At 37.7% G+C, this 16,377-nt stretch overlaps 1 protein-coding gene and 1 pseudogene across 3 annotated transcripts in view; one reads left to right on the forward strand and one right to left on the reverse strand.

Annotated features, from left to right (window-relative positions):
• Positions 1-16,377, forward strand: part of Lsamp (limbic system associated membrane protein) — a 620,698-nt gene that overhangs the window by 71,477 nt on the left and 532,844 nt on the right. The gene's annotated exons all lie outside the window — the stretch shown is intronic.
• LOC128112040 (U6 snRNA-associated Sm-like protein LSm3) lies at positions 684-7,976 on the reverse strand (annotated as a pseudogene).

Consider the following 16,377-nt stretch of genomic DNA (forward strand, 5'->3'; position numbering starts at 1 on the left):
ACTGTCTCCTGCTGTCTCTGACCTGGATGCTCTGGTCCATGCATTCTTCTCTGTGCGTCCCTTTATTGATAAGGACACCAGTCTTGTTGGATTAGGACCCAATTTTAAAGCACAAGATCTCCACTAATTAAAATGTAATTTAAAAAATAATCCCTCCCTTCCAAATATGAATAAGGAATGAGACTTTTGCATATGGATTTGATTGAAGCATCTCAAATCAGTTTGAAATGTTCCTTTTCACCTAAAATCTCAATTTCTCCTACATTTGTGATTCTTCATGATATTTCTCTTTCTCCAGATCCCTCTGCCACTTCATAAACATCTTAACTTTTCTCTAACAGTTTGAGAAAGCAATCCAATATTCCTCTACTTTCTAGCTCTTGGACTTGCTTCTCCTCCTGTCCAATACTAGCAATGGTCTCCTCCTTTCCAATGCTTTCATTATGGCTAAAGTTGCCACCATTATTGTAAATATGGCTTGTCTTTTTACTGCTCAATATGTGACAATTTGTCCCTTATTAAACCATTTACTGCATCTGTTGGCCTTGTCACAACTCTGATCTGAAAGCATTCATATCACATACCATACACCACACACACACACACACACACACACACACACTCACACATTTGCCTTGTTGTTTTTTTTTTTTTTGTTTTGTTTTTTGTTTTTTGTTTTTTTTATAGGGACATCAAATTTAATTTAAAGAAAAACAACCTGAAAGTAACTGCAAGAACAATGGGCAAACCAGCTCCCGAACAGAGCAAGGTGGTTACGCTAGCAGGAGGCTGGAGAAAAAGGAACATGACATCTAGCTGGAGGGACCCTTGGGTCATTTCTGACCATCAGAATGCACGTGAGCTTCCTTCTCTCTGAGCGTTCTGGGCATCTCAAGAGGCAAAGTCTCCACTTCCTACACAGGACCGTCTTCTGTCTCAGCCGACTCTCAATGGAGGGGCAACTAGAACAACACCATCTTCTCGGACGAAGAGCATGGGGATGTTCCGCTTTGTTGATTTATATATCTCTTCATAGGTCTCTTCATCAATCTCTATCGTCGTCACAGTTTCTTCTACGTCTCCCGGGATCATATTTAAATGCTGATCATAAGCATGTAATCTGCCTCCAAGCTCTCAGTCGTTTCTCATCTTCACATAAATTTGCTCATCCAAACTGAGCCTGATAAGATCCAGGGGCTCCTCTACGATATTGGTAGTCTGTTGCTGATCTACGTCGTCCGCCATGTTTCAAACGCTGCGCCTTTTCCCTTGCCTTGTTTTTATGTTTGTGAAAAAGCTGTCAATTTTCTCTTGTGCATCTAAGTTATTTCTTTCAGGTTAAACATTTACATTTTAGGTTTAAAACTTTGTTCTTGACTTGTCCTTACAATTTACCTGTGTATTTCATGCAGCACAAAGTTCCTCATACATGTTCAATAATGCTTACCATCTCATTTATACATGTCAAAAATAAACTTTCTGGGGTTGAGATGTGCCTTACATGTAAAGTGCCTATGTAGTAGTCACAAGTCACACTGCCACAACCAAGTTTCATCTCCAGCTCTGAAAAACAAACAATAAATAAGCTTCAGTTCCAGGGAGCTCAAATTCTTAGTTAATGGGCTTTTGTTGTTGTTGCTGTTTTTAATGCCACCTGTTTGGGAAAGAGTGAAAACTTACAACTATGCCGTAGATGTGTGTTGTTGTTGTGGCTGTTGTGAAATCACATCACATCCTGTAGCCTCTTCATCCAACATCGTGGCAATACTCAGCTCATCATTATCTCACACTTGTAGAGGACAAACTCCATCAAAAAGTCCAAAGCGGCTACAGAAATTTTCTTCTCTGGTCTGAGGCTAGGAAGCCCAGTTGGCTGATACAGCCCCTTCCAACCCACCAGCATTCCAAGGAAGCTTGTCAAGTCAATTCACATCCAAGTTTGTGCAACCACATTCTATCCAGGCAGTGCTTGAGTGTTTTACTAAATAAATCCGAATTCTGTTTTCTGCAGCTAGCCCTTTACTTTTTCCTGAATTCTAGTCAATTCCTCTTTGTAATAGAGATTTATTAACAAATTCTCATTCATTCTTTCTGTATTTAAGAAGATCACATATTCACAGAGCTATAAGTGGGTTACATTTATAATGGCAGTCTTATTTTGGAGTGGGCTTATTGAAGAGTCTTGATATCTTCTGTCCTTCTTTTGGTAATTGCTTATTTTGTAGTTTCCACTTAAAGGTTATCTTCAGTGTGAACTCACTGTATTTTAGCCCAGTTTTCCCCTATAAGGGAACATTTACCTCCTCTGTGCATGACTATGCAGGTTCTCTCTGGGCATCCCTCTGAGCCTTACCAATGTTCTTCTCACACTATTAATTAAATGAGAAATATTATTACAGCGTTTTTAAAAACCTATCAGGCAGCTAACATTTTCCACCCACCGACATTTAGCAGAAGCAATTTTGTTCCCACTCACCCAGCTGTCACTCATATCCTGAGGTTAAGAGAATGCTCATTTGTGCTTGCAGACCAGCACATTCAGAGATGGCACCTAGTCACAGTCATTAGACTTGAAAGGAGTGTGCGGGAAGATGATGATAAGAGAAGCTGTGAATAATTACTCTTACTAGTAGGCTGAAGATTTTTTGGAAAGTAAAAGGAAGGGAAAGAAAAGGAATGAATGTAAAGAAGAGAAGACGACACATCCTACTGAGAGTGGAAGCAACCAGGGTGAGAAAGAAGTACACTCAATGGGAGATAAGGAAACAGGAATAAAATTCATGGTGTGTGAATGTGCGTGTGTGTGTGTGTGTGTGTGTGTGTGTGTGTGTGTGTGTGTGTACATGCCCCATGACTCTGATTCAATATAGTATAATAACAGGGTTTTGAAGATGATCAGGAATGTGATTTCTCTAAACTGAGGTCTTCATATGCATAAATTCAACAAATACATGATCTTGTTTACTGTCTAGTCTCTGACTTTAATAGTTCTAATGGAGGAATTTAATTATCTTAGCATTATTCTGATCAATTACTATTGAGTAGGTTGTTTATCTATTCAGTCAAATGTAATATTCAGATTGGATGTTTTCAGGTGAAGCACAAGGAATTATTGTTTCAGACATCAGATAAAACCTCTGTTGAGTTCAGGTACTCATGGTAAAGCAAATAAATCGATTTTCTCCCTCCTCACAGTAACTTTGCAAAGGCTAAGCAATGCAGATGTCTACAAAGGAGCTGAGCCAGAAGAGGTGGGAGGAGTGTGTGTCTATGTGTGGGGTCTGTCTGTCTGTCTGGCATTGATCAGGAAGTTTCAAGAAAGTGGTGAAACCAATAGGTCTTATTTTTTTATTTGGGCACTTGTACCTAGAAACACCCTCTGTATAGGACATAGTGTTGAAAGACAGCAGAGAGAATGGATCTTAGGAACAGATACTTTCTCTACCACTCTGGCATTCCCAGTTGCTGGCCTAGCTGCTTTCCTAAACCAGTAAGTGAGGAAAGAAAGGCCTTACTTCTCACATATTCCCTCCCTGTCTCCACTGGGACCCCTATGTCAGTGGATCTTTGATTCTTGGAAGTATTCCCTATGTTGTTTGATACCGTTTCTTCAGTTAAAAAAAAATAAGCATGGGGTCGATGGTGAGCAACAGTTCTATCACTAGAGGTCTAGACTGTCAGTCATTTAAAGGAACTGAGTGTGACTAATCACTTTCAAGAGACTCCATCTATGGGTGAAAAAACAGCAACTCATAATGATTCCTCCTGTTTATTATTTGTGGCTTTCAACTTGTTGAGCTGTAGAAAGAAACGTTTTTGATGGAAGTTGGAGGTTGGCCTTAGGTAATCTAGCATCTCTGTCTCCACCACACTAGGAAAACAAACAGGAAATGTTTACTTCAATTAAGGTGTTTACTGTCCAGGATAACCAGAGTCAGTTCCCAAGAAAGCTGCTTGCTGGCACAGGCTAGCAGCATTTGCACCTGGCTGCCAGACTTCTGACCCATGGTCTGCCTTCCTAAGATGACTGTGACGTAAAGATAGGTCTTCTGTAGGGCTGTGTGAAGTGAGGCGAGCATATTATGTTTGCTCTCCATTTGAAAGTTTTCAACATCTTGATTCTGTCTGGACATTTTTCAAGTATGTATTGCACACAAAAGTCTGTCTTTTCAGCACTCGGTAATTGATGAGAAAATAGTCTTCCTATGTTAATTAATGGATTGCTTAATTAGGTAACATATATTTTGCACATAGGGAAGGGCTGGTAGCTTTGTGGTAAAGTACCATCATGAACAAGGCCTTGGGTCTGTCTACAGCCATGTAAATATATATTTATATATAATACAAATTTATCTCAGTCTATAAGGCAGTTCATCCCCAAAGTAATGTCTGTCATAGTTTCTGTTCTCAGTACATTTAATATGTATTTTTCAATATGATGTTTATAGTAATAACATTTAGAAAGCCAAAAATAAATCAGGCTTCCTTTCAAGGAAAGAATTTTTCCCTCCTTTATTTTAGTATGATAAAAATACCCAAGAAATTTTATATGTGGCAAAGACATAAAATTCCCATAGCCTGATCTTTAAACACAATCAAATATCTATATAAGAAATAATTTTACTTACATCAAATATTGATCCACAAATACTTTTTAATGGAGAATATTAACTAAATATGTTATTAACACCTTATTTACTTTATCAACTGCTATATATATACACACACATATATATATATATCACTACTTTAAAGTTTCATTAAAATTGTCAGTGCCTGCCATTAATATAACTTAACCCTTCACAGGGACTTTAACTTAGACAACATTTTATATAGAAACAGTTATGTATGATAATAGAATGCCTTTCATCTAATATACTACCAGTATCACCATTAAGAAAACATTCCAATTGGCAAATCTATTGAATTCTAATAATGATAACAGCTAATGAGCTTCAGGAATTTTAAAAGTTCTTATCAAATGTAACTTGAAGTGACAGAGCTCTCATTCCTAGGAAATGTGAGAGGAGTTGACGTTCTGTCTCACACTCTGTCTCACACTCTTGTGAGTTGAGGTCAATACCTAGAACTTCAAGACATTTAGATCATTGTTTATAACAACTCCTTGAGTTTTGTGAGCAGACCTTGTAAGTCCAGCAAATGCCAATGCTGAGGAAAACTGAGGGTATATTATTGCACTGTATTGTATTTTTAAAATATTTTATTAATTATTTGATAATATCAATGTATTTTGATTACATTCATCTCTCCTACCCCCATCTATAAATGGATCCGCCCCCATTCCTATCTAACTCTGTGTCTCAGTTTATTTTGTTGTTGTTTTGAAGCCCATTAAGTACGATATGAGCTATCAAAATACTCTTAGACTTGTGGCCTTCCATTGTGTTGTATTTTTAAGAAGAGTCTCGTGGTGGTTTTGCTTGTTCAATTTCTACTCATTGCCATTTGGACTGGCAACTAGGAAGCTTTCCTTTCACTTCCACCTCCACCCCCATCCCCTGATTATAGAAAGTAGATTAAATAACTCTCTCCAAGCAGTTTGAACTTGGACCACTCTCATGGAAAGTGACAAGTCACTGGGGCTCAGACAACCTATGGAGGGACCTTTAGGAGACCCTCTATGCTCCTGGACTTCCTGGTGTTTTACATGAATAGCCAACTCTTTACTGATTGTATACTTATTATCAATTTATGACTCTCTATTTTATAAAACAAGTCAGTTATACTGTTTTCCTTATCTAGACCCATGTAGAATTTTTTCTTTCCTCCTTTCTTCCTTCCATTCTTTTCTTTTCTTTTTGGCTATTCACACAAAAGAGTGACTTGGTTTTTTTTGTTTGTTTGTTTGTTTTTTGTTTTTCTAGACAGGGCTTTTTTGTGTAGGCCCAGCTTTTCTGGAAATCATTCTGTAGATAAGGCTGACCTCAAACTTAGAAATTGACTTGCCTCTGCCTCCCAAGTGCTCCCCCACCACCTGGCTTTCTGTTGCTTTCAATGAAGAATAAACATATAAATTCTTTATATATTGTGTATTCAGGTTTGCTGATTATTTACTTATATTAGTTTTTTATTAGAACAAGATAATTAGACTCAATACAGTAAACTATACCTAAACTCTATGCAACATATGCAAAAGATTTGTCAAGATAAACCTTGTGAGCTGCATAATGTAGTTCATCACTCCAGGATGAGGTTATCACATGGACGGTTTGGGATTAGCCTTCTTTAGTTACTTTTACACATACACATTCTATCTGTTGTCAGTATTTGTAACTATCTCCTCAGGAAGGCTATTTTCTGTTTTGGTCAGGAACAGACTGATTCAATGAAGACTTCAATAATTTAACAAAAGAGTGATATGTGCCAGAGGAAATTTAGTAATTTGCTTTACATGGCATGTGTCAAAAAGAATTATTTGCCAATAACTACAACCATGGTTTTCATTTAATTACATAGATATTAATAAAGTAAACTATTTTTCTCTTATTGTGAAATTATAATCCTCAACACTAATTCTAAAGCATATTAGTGGAATAGTCACACTTGCTGATCTTAAGCAGCAATTTGGTAAATGTGCTGCAAAATAAATTGACCTTCTCGGGTTTAATTAACATCTGTATTTATTTATTTATTCATTTATTTATTTTTAATTTTTTTATTTATGTGTTTGTGTGTTTGCACACATGTGTGCTTGCTTATATGTGCATGCGTGAGTGTCTCTCTCTTTTTCTGTGTGTGTGTGTGTGTGTGTGTGTTTCAAAGTGCATGTGTGGAGGTCAGACAACTAGCTAAAGCAGGTTTTTCCTTTCACTATGTAGAGTCTGAGAACTGACTCAGGCCATCAGACTCAGTAGCAAGCACCTTTATTCACTGAGCAATCATGTCAGCCCTCAGGTTTTGCTAGATCTAAAATTTGTTTTCTATGGAAGCTATTCAATGTGATATTTTTATATGGTAGTAATTTCTAATTACTCGGACTGCTTATTTTTCTAAAAGCGAATTATCTTAAATGAAAATGCAAAGCAAACTATATAAATCTGCCTGCTGGCTTTTCCTTACTGAAGATATTACTCAAATCTCAAGTTTCAAAGTATTTATGCACATAAAAATAACAAATACATATGCAGAAGCATGAATTTTATGTAGTTTATATCATTTTATAGATTCAATACCTAATAGACTCAGATGTTTAATTGAATTATTATCAGATAATTGTTTTATTATATAAGAAACAAACATCATCAGTGTGTCATACCAGAGAATCAGTCACTCATATTGACATATTTGTTATCTACCCATAATCCCTTCTTTCTCTGGACAATATAATGTAAAGCATGCATAGACATATGGACACACACATACACAAACATACATATACCTTTTTCTCTCCCCTGAAATTAATCCTTTCCTCCACATTTATTTCAGGAATTAGTGTACTATTGTTGGTGATATCCCCAACATCTATTTTAGTTCTATAACTACATTTGAAAATGCATAGGGAAGGGCCTGGGCATCTAGTTCAGTCTATAGATTACTTGCCTGGCATGCATAAAGTCCTGACTTTGGTCTCGAGTACCACATAAACTGGGGTGGTGGCACATTCCTGTAATCTCAGCAGTTCAATGTGATCCTCCACTTATACATAGAGTTCAAACATACCCTGGGATACGAGACTCAAAATGCAAAACAAATCAAAACAAAGCAAACAGACAAAACAGACAAAAACAAAAATGAAAAATCTTGAAGAGGTGGGAAATATATAGGCCTGATATTTTTTTTGGGGGGGGGACTTTATGGTGGCATCCAGTCATAATACACTGCATTTACAAGCAGTGTCCAAGCCAACTTTAAATCCAAAGGATTTCTTCAGTCCCTCTGAGCTTTAAAAGTTTATGATTTTGAATCCAGGGTTCAGTAATCTACCAGGCTGAGCTGAATCCCCAGGGGAGTCCTTGCCCTGGAGGAGATGGGAATGGGGGGTGGATTGGGGGGAAAGGGGGCGGGAGGAGGGAGGACAGGGGAATCCGTGGCTGCTATGTAAAATTAAATTAAATTATAAAATAAAAAATTGTTTAAGAGAAGTTTCCTGTGTTCTCAAGGAGTACAGAAAGATATGGAGTAGATATTTGGTTATTAATTGTTGCCAATATACCTGTGATAAATCTAAATAAATATAACATGGAAAATCAATTCAAAATTTAAAAAAAAAATTATGATTTTGAAAATTTTATGATCCTAAGAACAAGGAAATATTAAATCTCCCTTATTGCCAAAGGGCAACCACTGGAGTTAGGATTCTGCACATGGAGCAAACAACAGTTTTTAGTAATTGCCATACTTGGCTCAAACAGTGCAGGAGACAGCCAACGATGGAATTGCTTGGCCTGGTTATCAGCATTTCTAAGAAGGTGGTTATGAGTGGGAGCACAGGCAGAGAGATAGGCAGAATCAGCAAGTTCTGGCGCCTGTGTGGAAGTGCCTGATGACTTTGGAAATGCCTGCTTTGGACTTTAATCCAGTGCTGATACATCCTGAAAAGAATCAGGGGTGTTATCTTGAGGCATGAGAGGAGCAGGACAATCAGTAAAGATCAAGATTCAGAGGAAAAGCAGGACCACTACTCCAGTGACCACCAGTTCTCAAAATATTCCTGGCTGAGATTAAAGAAAAACTTTGGCAATAAATTGTCCAAATTTCTGTGATGTATAGTGTTATGGAGGGTCTTGTAAATCCTGTCCATTCTTTTTTAGAACCTGCCTTAGAATAAAAGTTTTATTAAAATAATTAATGAGTGTGCAGTTATTAGAAATATTAGAAGTCCTACAATTACTTTTTCATGAGCATTCCCTTAACTGAGTCAATAATATAATGCATTCAATTGATTATGTCACCAAGTGGATCTCCTAAAGCACAGTTTTGTGTTTGCATGTATAAACTAATATATGCACACGTATAAAGGTAAGGCCTATGGTCACTGCATAGCAGAATGGAAAAGGATTACATGACAGCTTAGAAAAAGGACTACATGACATCTTACATGGTATCACTATATCAACACCTACACATTTTGTCTCTTTTCTAAACCTTCTGTATTTCTACCCCCTGATTTCAGTTTAATTTTAAAGATTTATTTGTAACAATTCAATTAATGTGTCCTCTGTATGGAGTGGAATAAGTGGAGATATTTGAAGGAATCTGTTAGGTGAGGAGACATGATCTCTGTCTTCAAGGAGAGGAGAGTCCTGCTAAGAAATCAAGCTTCTGCACATGAAGCAATTAAGTAACGATACCAAGGAAAGATGCTCAATTAAATATTGTCAAGTATCATAATTATATATTTCAAATGGTGACTCCTGTTCATAGAACTATCTAGAGTTAATTGATCATTTTGAATAATTTACTGAAAGAGTAGATGAATATAATTTATCTTTGTCTGAATTTTCTGTTAGGTCACTGAACCCTTTTCATCACTTAATAACATTCATAGGCACGCAACATTATTAACCCTCACTTCTTCTTGGCTTGCCTGCAGCTGTATCTGTCTTGTGATCCCTATATTTTAACTTAGGTATCACACCCTGATTAACCAGAGGTCAAACTATAGGTGATCACTATCATTCTGAATTCATCTTGGAACACAAGACCAAATGGAGAAAGCTGAGATGCACAGTAGAGCAAGAGGCAAAGTATATTTAGGATCTCAACATGACAGGGTATAAAATTCCAAACCATGTAAAAAGAAGCCATTATCTCTGTGTACAGGAGTTAATGACAAAGGGCAGAATCTAACAGCTCAGTGTTTTGGACTTCCCATCTTGAGACGATAGTTCTACGCACAAATACCATGAGATACTAAAAAAGCCATTATTAGAGAATGCAGTAAAACAATCCATGCTCGTGATTAGACATGATAATTGATACAGTTTATCATTTGCTGTAAGAAAAATTTAAAATGAAAGCATATTTTAGAGATTAAAGACATTACTTCCAGTTTTCTGAATGTTTTACTTCAAGGCACAGCCCTTTCTCTGCAGCTATTACTGGATCTCTAACAGAAACTATTTCCATATTAGAGCAGTGAACTTCAGAAAAGATTTATTTAACAGTACATCATCAATATGAGTGCTTTCCCTAACAGATACAGCTTTGTAGGTAGGGTTGGTCTGCTTTTCCCTTTCTTTGATCTCTGCTTGCAACTCCAGCTTCCACTCTTCAGTTCCTCTGCACTTCTCTCCAGGTTAGGAGGGTGCTGACACTTCTGTGTGCTCACTCAAGATCGGCGGGTGTTACCTTCTTTAATCAAGCTCTTTCATTGTATGCACACACAAAGTCTCCGATATCCACTATCATAAATTAACCTAATGTTGCCCAGATACTAACAAAATGACGTGTGGATGTTAACCGTCCCCAGCGTGTTGGCAATTTACCTTAACTCTAGGATGTCATGGAAGTAAGGATGCGTTTCTAAGGCAAGTAGAAATTCAATTATGATATTTAACGTTGGTATATGCTTCTTCTACTTACACAAATAAAAAATGAAATGGTGAATCATGTAACCAGACTACAAGGCTGATAAAGAATTATGCCTCAATGTCTGAAGGGTTAGTTGAAATTCTGTTGGACATTCTGTGATCGTAGGAACAGATGATGGAAGTTTCCTCACTCTGTTACCCAAGAGAAGATGATTTTCATATGCTGCTGCCCTTGTGCCACTTAAACAATGGATTTAGCTGATGCTAGACCCCAGTGGGCTTCTAGATAGACATTTCATGAAGTTCCTGGATCGTTTCAAGATCTCAATATGTATTCTCTCAAAGTATGTGTGAGCCACGGTAACCAATTTATTACTGAAGAGCAGAGACATCTTTTGCTTTTCTGTGGCAATCTAGCTGAACACTGATCAGCTCCTGGGGCAATGGTCTTATTTATTGAATTAGTTTGCCATTGGCATTCATTCTGTGGTTTTTGATAGAATATTTCTGTAATTACTGGCATGGGTCTGCCTAGTGCAGGCAGGTGAACTCGGGCTTTGCAAGAGAAGGAGTATAACTGCACATAACGTGATAGCTACGGTTGGAGCAGTGTGTAGGTGATTCTGCTGACTCTGTAAAATTCTTCAGAGTCCTTTCCATACCATAGCCTTGGCCAGTCTTGGCCAGTCTTGTCTGTATTCCCTTGGCAGGTGCTGAAGCCATCTCTCCATTATTCAGGAACTGATGTATTCTCACTCTGTTTCTTCTCTCTTCAGATGTCTGGCTTTTGATCATGTCTGTGTTTAACTGTATCTGCAGTGAAAGGTGGTGTCTAGGAAGAAAACAAAGTTAAAATTCTAACAAATCATTGATATTGGGGGCGAGGATGGGTGCACTGTTCCCACTCCAGTGATGCCAGGTCACATTTTATCTGTATTTTTTATTATTAAGAAAATTGCTATTTATTTTACATACCAACCACAGATCGTCCCCACCTCCCACTTCCCAACCCCTCAGGCTTCACCCCCAACTCACCCCCCCATTCCCACCTCCTCCAAGGCAAGGTCTCCCATGGGGAGTCAGCAGAGCCCGGTACATTCAGTTGAGGCAGGTCCAAGCCCCTCCACTCTGCACCAAGGCTGTGCAAGGTGTCCCACCATAGGCACTGGGCTCCAAAAAGCCGCCTCATGAACCAGGGACAGATCCTGATCCACCTGCCTGGGGGGTCCCCCAAACAATTCAAGCTAACCAACTGTCTCACCCTTTGGAGATGTGAGACAGTTGTTTATCTATTTTCCTTTCCCAATTCAGACCCCCAAATTTCTCCTTTGATGCAAATTGTTATAGCAAGCCCTCAAGCATTCCTGAGAGCAGTGGGAGCAAGATTTCCCCTCCCATCCCCAGATACTGGGGTTGTTCTCTGAATTAACCCCTTGACATAGATTGCTGTACCCCAATCCCCAAGCACTCTAAAATAATTCCATTTAATATACATAGTAGTTTGGTCTATGCTTTTTTTCTAGGTTCTTCATATTAATATGAAATATGCAAGCATGTAATCATGGTCAGAAAAACATAAATATAGTTCATTTCTTCAGATCTATCAAGATAATGATCTCTCTCTCTCCCTCTCTCCTTCTGTGTATGTGTGTGTGTGTGTGTGTGTGTGTGTGTGTGTGTGTGTGTGTGTGTATACATGCATGTACAGTGCTGGATACAGGACCCAGGATCTAAAGTGTGCTAAGCAGGTGGTAAGCTACCCTTCTGCCCTTGCCCAAATATTTTTCTCCCCACTGAGTATTTTCTTTACCCTAATTAAAGTTAGGGTCAACAAGCCACCTATAACTCACTAGAATCTCAGTATTTATAGGTAATATAACTATATCCTTTTTTCTTCTATACTGTTCATAAAGTGTCAAATAAGATGTTTATTTAGATATACTTCTTGTAGATGAATTTCTAAATGGTCTTATTAAATAAAAAACACAGAGCCAGAATTTGGGTTAAAGCCTTAGAGAGATCAGGGAAATATGGAAAGCCACCAGCTAACCTCACCTCACCAACTCCGCAGCTTCTAAAAAGAGTGACTTCCTGTCTACCCAGGCTCATATGCCTTGCTTTTCTGACCTCTCATTGACTCTTAGCCCAGCTACCTTACTTCCTCTTCCTACACAGCTCTGTCACTGTCTTTCTGTCTGTACAGACCTCCAGGTGTCTATGGTTGGTCCTGGGATTAAAGGCATGTGTCACCAAGCTTGGCTCTGTTGCCTAGTGTGGCCTTGAACACACAGAGATCCTGCCTGCTAAGAGATTAAGGGCATGTGCTGCCTGGCTTCTTTGTTTACTTTAAATGGCTGGCCTTTCCCCCCTGATCTTCAGGCAAGCTTTATTTATTAATGCACAAATAAAATATCACCGTATTTCAGCACAAATAAAATATCACCACAACTTCTCACTAATTATTTTGTGTGTATAGATGTGTCTCTACCTCCTATAATGCACATGGTATGAAGGCCATGATTTTTTCCCATTTTATTTAGTACAATAGCTCAATGCTGTAACAATACATGATGATTAAAAGCTCTAAAATTATTTTTCAGTGAATATGTTTGTAGACATCCATATGCATGTTATTTACTTATTGGAGCATTTTTGTATTTGATGCTAATTAATCTAAAAAAAGGGACAGTCCTATATCTGACTCATCTTCTGAAAAACTAGTCATGTCTGAGTCCAGATGTACAGCTCAGTGATGAAGCATGTTGCATATCATACACAAAAACCTGTTTTGGATCCCCAGCACCAAATTCAGGGATAATGTATTCTACATGAACAATTCCATATTATATTGACCTATGATAATCATTCTGATATTAGCACATATTTTCTATTGAAAAATACACAAAGACTTTGAACATTGCCTATATGTGCTGATGTATTCATAAAATACAGAAATAACATCTGGATTATTGGATACCTTTAACCCATACCTTTTTAAGTGTTTAATATCCATTAATTCTTTTAATTTTCCCAATGGTTCTATGCAGTAGTCGTGTTTTATGTCAGTAGGATACAGCAAAGACAACAGAGGCAAAGGACAATTTAGTAACTTGCAGTAACTTTCCCTGAGTTATGTATGTTAACAGGCTAAGACAAGACCCACACACCTATAGACTACTTTCTCAGACATTAGTACTCCAGAGTGGGACTGACTTGTCGAAGATAGCATACATTGTGAAATATAGTAGCTGTTTATTTTTAATTTATTTCCAAAAGTATTCTACAGTTCATATTGGTATAATCAATTCATAAGATTTTCTATTCCTCTTTTTCCATTTCTGGAAATATTGGCTACTTTTCTGTCCATTTATTAATACTTAAAAATTTTGCATGAGTAATAGATTAAAAAGAACTTCGCCGGGTGGTGGTGGCGCATGCCTTTAATCCCAGCACTCGGGAGGCAGAGCCAGGCGGATCTCTGTGAGTTCGAGGCCAGCCTGGGCTACCAAGTGAGTTCCAGGAAAAGGTGCAAAGCTACACAGAGAAACCCTGTCTCGAAAAACCAAAAAAAAAAAAAAAATAACTTCTTTTGAGTAGTGTCTATTGCCATGGTTAGGGATTACAATTTGTGTATTTATATTACTTTACCAGGAGAAAATACATGTTACAATATACCCCATAAAATGGAAATGTAGGCTAGTTTCTAGTCATCATACAACCATAAACTCTAATTTATCAACAAGACTACAGAGATTAAAAATGTGGTCTGGCATGGTGGTACATGCCTGTAACCTCACCATTTGGGAGACTGAGGCAAAAGGGTCATGAATTTAAAGCCAGTTTCCTAGTGAGACCTTGTCCAAAAAAAAAAAAAAAACAAATTTAAACTAAAACAAACAACAAACAAAAATTAGACATGTTTATTTTTAAATAAAGACCCAAAGTAATGGATTTCATCATTGCATTTTCATGTATGTTTTATGTGAGTGCCCACCCCCCATTGCCCTCCTCACCCCCAGCCCTTCTCCTGCTGATTCCCTTCTCCCTTGGATTTACCCCCATTCTGCTTTCATGTGATGTTTTCTGTTACCCTCTTCCTTCCTTGAGACCTCTTACCTCCCATTGCCTCAGTTTTATGACCTCTATTCTCCAGATATACAAATACAGAAAAACTAAAGTATTTGAATCCCCGATTCTAGGTTAATCCACTTAATATAATAATTTCCAGTTCTATCAGTTTTCCTCCTTTATGTATTCATATTGTTGATGAACACACATAAGCTGATTATTTCCTGCGTATTGTAGAAAGAGTAGCAATAAACAAGTATCTCTGAGGCTAGAACTTGAAGTCTTTTGCATCCATGTCCAGGAATGGTATAGATGAACCATGTGATAGTTCTATTTTGTTTGTTTGATTGTTTTTGAGAAGCCTTCACACTGATTTCCACAGTGGCTGTACCAGTTTATATGCCCCCGGCAGTGAATAAGAATAAGAATTCCTATTTCCCCACATCTTCACCATCATTGTTGCCATCTGCTTTCTGTAAGTTACAGGTTCTGACTAAGATGAAATGGAATCTGAAAGAGTATTAATTTACATTTTCTGCATGACTAAAGATGTTGAATGGTCTTAAAAATATTAAAGGTCTTTTTTTTTTTAGATCTATCTGTTCAGTTCCTTAGCACAATTACTGATTGGAAGATTCTGTTTGTTTTGCAGTCCTTTACATGTTCTAGATATTAATCTGTAGCAGAATTTTCTGTCAGTCAGCTCCCAAATAACCACACAGGGACTTATAGTGACCAATAACTTAGGCTTGTTACTAACTAGCTCTTACAACTTAAATTAACCCATATATTTTTTTAATCTACTTTCTACCATGGGCTTGGTACCTTTCCTCAGCATGGCATGCACACCCTTCTTCTTCTGGAGACTCTGTCCCTGTCCCTCTTCATCCCAGAGCTCTCTCCCTGTTCGTAAGTCCTGCCTAAACTCTTCCTGCCTAACTATTGGCCATTTAGTTTTTATTAAACCAATGAGAGCAGCACATCTTCACAGTGTACAAAAAGATTCTTTCACATTAAACCCATTTCTGAAGTATAGCTATCAGAGATGATTTTTTTTGAAAGACTGTTTCTAATTGTTAGTGCTTTCCTTTACATAGGATAGGATGATTTAATCCCTAAATGGTAGTTGGCTTGTTAGAGAGAAAAAAGGAGAATTCATGGCAGTAAAATCATGCTGCTCCTGCACTTGACTGTATACACCTTTGATCCTAGCACTTGAGAGAGAGAGGCCAGTGGATTTCTATGAGTTCAAGCGCTGCCTGGTTGATTTAGAGTTTCAGGACAGCCAAGGCTACACAGAGAAACCCTGTCTAGAAAAATAAATAAATAAAAGAAGAATCATACTGCCAAGAATACGTGTGGTTCAGTGTTTGGTGCTAAATTAAGAATTTGTGTAGCAAACAATATGAGAGATTTGCAAGAGGGGAACTGTAGCTGTTTATTCTAGCATGGACCAAATTGTATTAACAAACACATCAGCATAGCAAACTCCAAGCTTTGAGAAATGATATAAACTTTATCTTTTATAGAACTGTCAAAACTATTTTCTAAAATGTTTTCATTTTTTTAACTTTAATTTTTAATTTTATATGCATGGGTATTCTCCTTCATGTGTGTCTTTGCACCATGTGACCCTGGTACCAGCAGAGGACACAAAAGGACAACCCCCCTAGAACTGATAATTCTGCAGTTGTGAGTCACCATGTAGGAGCTAGGAATTGAACTTAGGTTCCCTGGCAGAGTGGTCAGTGCTCTCATAACCCATGAAATCAAATATATTTAAAATTATTAAAAGGATGGAATGAGTGAGACAGAC

This window comes from Peromyscus californicus, unplaced genomic scaffold (assembly GCF_007827085.1).
Source record: "Peromyscus californicus insignis strain IS unplaced genomic scaffold, ASM782708v3 Scaffold_16__1_contigs__length_79575227, whole genome shotgun sequence".
Lineage (NCBI taxonomy): Eukaryota > Metazoa > Chordata > Mammalia > Rodentia > Cricetidae > Peromyscus > Peromyscus californicus.